This window comes from Mus caroli, unplaced genomic scaffold (genome assembly GCF_900094665.2).
Source record: "Mus caroli unplaced genomic scaffold, CAROLI_EIJ_v1.1 scaffold_24042_1, whole genome shotgun sequence".
In the NCBI taxonomy this organism is placed as follows: Eukaryota; Metazoa; Chordata; class Mammalia; order Rodentia; family Muridae; genus Mus; species Mus caroli.
The window spans coordinates 1,319-6,060 of record NW_018391563.1 but is presented as its reverse complement, the minus strand read 5'-3'; the positions used below and the strand labels follow the sequence as shown (position 1 = coordinate 6,060).

The 4,742-nt window shown below is 43.3% G+C and overlaps 1 pseudogene; it reads left to right on the top strand.

Moving 5' to 3' along the window:
* The first annotated feature begins 3,443 nt into the window (after positions 1–3,443).
* Positions 3,444–4,268, top strand: LOC110289246 (annotated as a pseudogene).
* Positions 4,269–4,742: the final 474 nt, after the last annotated feature.

Below are 4,742 nucleotides of genomic sequence, written 5' to 3'. Positions count from 1 at the left end.
TGGCCCAGCTTGGCTGTGATAAGAAATCAGGAGCCTTATGTATTACTAGTGTCCAATATGAAAATTGGACACATGCAGCTAATCTATCTAAAGAATTGTCTTTGTTTCTTACAGGAAACTGGTCTGAAGGATTTGATGAAAAGCTTGAGGCGCTACGTGTAGCAGTGATGACGATTAATTCTACGCTCGTAGACCCATCATTGGTTGATGGAATCAAAGGACTTTCTTCCTGGATGTCTTCTGCATTCTCACATTTTAAAGAGTGGGTTGGAGTGGGCCTGTTTGGTGCAGCCCTGTGTTGTGGATTAGTGTTTTTACTATGGCTGGTTTGCAAACTCAGATCTCAACAGAGAGGTGACAAGGTGGTAATTGCTCAAGCACTTGCTGCCATAGAGCAAGGCATCTCTCCTGATATTTTGCTATCCATGGTCAGGACTTGATTGGCATCTGAGCTCTCTGCTCTTACATTCCACGGATCTGCGGATCCATTGCACTGGAATGAGAGAGACTCAATGATCATTGATCAGCCCTTATACATCGCTGAGGTTTCCTCATTGCACGTGATGGTATGAGCATGATTTCCCCACTAATTCATTTTTTGGCTGGCCTCTATTGTAGAGTTCGCCCTAGGACATTTAGCAGTTGCTGTCACACAGTACTGCAGTATCCAAAGACGGGCAACTTTCCTCATGCACAGACCAACCTAAGGCACGGGGCCGGTGGCGATAGGGTTTTCCAATGACGGGTAAGGCTGTGATATTAGAGGAACGACCTAAGACAAGGAGCCACAGTAGATGGACATAACTGCATAGGCCTAGACCAGCCTTGTTTTATTATAACTAATAGGGGGAAATGTGGGAAGCCGTGATAACATTTGCCGTCACTAGATGGCGCTAAAGCTCCATTGTGCGCATGTGCAGGAGCAAAAGGCCCGCCAAAGTCACCAGTCCACTTCCCAAGACACAAGTCCATCCCCTGGGGCATTAACCAATCCCTGGGGTGTATGAGACCGTGGGTGGTGCTATCAGCCTTAGTTAAGACACATCACATTAGGGTATTTAAGCCTCACACGTTTCTGAGCCTTCTTTGTTCTACCTCACGATTATGAATAAAGTGTAACCACGGAAAGGTCTTGTGTTCTGTGCATGTTTTTCTCAGGCGAGAAACAAAAGCGCAGGACAACCTGAATCACAGGTGGTTGTGATCAGACTAGTGCACGTAAAGAATGTGTGTAATGCCTATTCCTTGTGGTCAACTTAACTATATCTGGAATGAACCACAATCAGTAATTGGAGGGGTCACCTGTGACCCAGACCTTGAGGCTGTAATACAAAAGTTTCTGATCTGGATCTTGGCATGGAGATCTTAAGGAACAGTGGCCATGAAAAGCTTAAGCCCAGGCAAAGTAGTACATGCATTTAATCCCAGAAGACTGAGGCAAGGAGCTCTCTGAATTCAAGGTCAACCTGGGATAAAGCAAGTATCAGATCCAGGTCTGGTGGTACACACCTTTAATTTGGGCCACACCTTCTGCTGGAAGCCTACATAGGGATATTGGAAGAAGGAAGATTCCCTCTTCTTCAACTGATTGCACTTACTTGCCAGCACATCTGTTGGAACCTACTTCTATAGAACACCAGATTGAACAACTATCCTCCTGGGACTGAGCAACTTTTAGATTCATTGTCTTCCCATTCACAGTTGACCATTGTTGAGTTAGTTGGTCTACAGATTGTGAGTCATCACAATAAATTACCTCAATATAGAGACATTCCATAAGTTCTGTGAGTCTAGAGAACACTGACTAATCTATTATGCAAGACTATATGTTGGGTACTGCAGTCTAGGTGGCCAGGCTGGACCATGACACTGGTTGTGAAAGGAAGGCTTCAGTGAGGAAATCAATGGAACCAACCATACTTGACCACAGAGGAGGACTTGGGAAGTCTACCTAACAAGCCATCTGGTTGCAGCCACACAGAACAGATCAGGGAAGACCCTTGAGGAAGATGTGGGATGAATGGTATATTAGTCAAGGTTTTCTAGAGAACAGAACTGATAGAGTGAATATGTATGGGATTAGTAGAGTGCCTTGGAGACTATGGTCAAGCTAATCCAACAAATGCTGTCTACAACAGAAGGTCCAAGAAACCATTAGTTATTTAATCTGCAAGGGTGGATGTCTCAGATAGTCTTCAGTGTACATCTGAATCTCAAAGAAGTAGACTCTAATACCAATGTGTCAAGAGCAGGAACAATCAGGTAATGAACAAAGGCTTCATTTTCTGTTATAGAGATGTTTAACCCCAAGCCAGAGGATTTAACCACCATTTGATCATTTTGTTTCTAAATAAACACACACACACACACACACTTTCAGTTTCAATCTGTACCCAGAGCTGATCCTGTGCCACAGCTCCAGGAGCTGATCCTGTGTTACAGTGCTCAGAGCTGATCCTGTGCTATAGCTTTTCATACCCAAACCTGCTTGGAGAGAACAGGTATACCAGGAGTGCAGACACACCTGTGAGCAAAGGTAAAACCACTATTTCTGCTCCAAGGGACCCTCCTGGAGCCCTCAAGATACAGGAACCAGGGAGCAGCCTGGTACAGGATACTTCCAGCTTCCATCTGTACCTGGAGCTTATCCTGTGCCACAGCTTTATATATCTAAATCATGCCAGGAGAGAGGAGGTCTCTCAGGAGTAGTGACACACAGGTTTGCAGGAGGGATGAGCCACACTCACGGACGGCAAGACTAGCTAACACCAGAGATAACCAAATGGTAAAAGGCAAGGGCAAGAACATAAGCAACAGAAACCAAGGCTACTTGGCATCATCAAAATCCATTTGTTCCACCACAGTGAGCCCTGGATACCCCAACACACCAGAAAATCAAGAATCTGATTTAAAATCACATCTCATGATGATGATAGAGGACTTTAAGAAGGACATAAATAACACCCTTAAAGACACAGGAGAACACAGGTAAACAGGTAGAAGTCCTTGAAGAGGAAACAAAATTCTCTTAAAGAATTACAGGAAAACACAAACAAGCAGGTGAAGGAATTGAACAAAACCATCCAGGATCTAAAAAATGGAAACAGAAACAATAAAGATATCACAAAGGGAGATAACCCTGGATATAGAAAACCTAGGAAAGAGGTCAAGAGTCATAGATGCAAGCATCACCAACAGAATACAAGAGATAGAAGAGAGAATTCCAGATGTTGAAGATACCATAGAAAACATTGACACATCAGTCAAAGAAAATGCAAAACATGAAAAGCTCCTAACCCAAAACATCCAGAAAATCCAGGACCCAATGAGAAGATCAAACCTAAGTTTAATAGGTATAGAAGAGTGCAATGCTTCCCAACTTAGAGGGCCAGTAAATATCTTCAACAGAATTATAAAAGAGGGAGGTTTCATCTAATCTCAATATGGAGACTGATGGAAGCAAGAAGCAGAAAGCAGAAGATCTGAGGGAATAAGTGGAATGTCAGATGTTGAGTCAACTGAGCATGTCTTCTGCAAAGACTAAAGCAATGGGTGGGGGGAGGGAACAGCAGCAACAAAAAAAAATTCAGAGAAAGATAATAGTTGTAAATCAAAGGGGAAAAATCACAAGACACTGAGACATCAGGGCACACTTGTAGGATGCTTGAGTTGAAGAATGTTCCTGATTCAGCCAAAGAGACCAAGATGAAGATATCTCACAAAACAAACAAACAAACAAAAAACCAAAAAACCAACCAACCACACAAACAAAAAACAAACAAACAAACAAAAAACTGAAGACTGAACAAGGGAGAGAATCTCAAGGTGATTTTCCTTGAAATTGTCACTGTACCAGAGGAGCAGATACCTGCCCTAATTGATCCTCCTATGCTCTATGAGGAAGTCAGCACCATGGTTGTGACTACTCCTGCCTAAGAGGCAGTATTGACATCTTGGGCCAGAATTACAGCCAGTGCTAAGAAGTTCGAGGCAGTGCCAGCCAATGGAACATCAGAGATCTATGGGGAAATGTGGTGTGTAGTTCCTGAGAATTCAAGTGCTTGGGTTCTGCTGCAGTTCCATGATGGACAAGCCTGGGTACCTGATAAGAAATGGAAAGTGATTGCCCTCTTCCTGATTCTGGAGTCCATATTTCCACCCCACTCACACACCTGGAAGACAACATGCTGTGCCCTAAGTGTGTCTACAGGAACATCTTAATCAAGATCCTTGAAGTGAAAAGGAGAGATATCTTAAATTTGGGCTAGCTGCTGGCATCACTCATGTGGCATGATCGGCAAAGCTGCAGCTGATAATGAGACTGATGGAAATAAATCCACATCTCTGCCTTTGAAGGTGCCTTTCTCACCCAGCAATTATGAGATATTTTACGTTAGTTGATTCTTAAGTACAAGCAGTTTGAAAAGAGCCAGTGAGGCTAGTAAAAGGTCCAGCTTTGCTCATTTTGATGAGTGAACACTGGGAGTGGCCTCCTACATTTGTGTGAACATAAAAAAGTGTCCTATGTGTTTTGTTGCAAGTAGGTCCTGGGGCAGGAGTATGACATCTCCAGATACAAGAGTTACTCGTTCTGTCACCAGCACAACATGGTCACAGCCAGTTCAGTGGTCAACTATAAAGATTTAGTTTGTCCTTGTAGGTTCTGCATGTCCTCTTCCCTGGGGTGTAGTATCTTGTTAGTGGTTAGTACTTAGGTATGTTTTCTGATGTTGTAAAATATT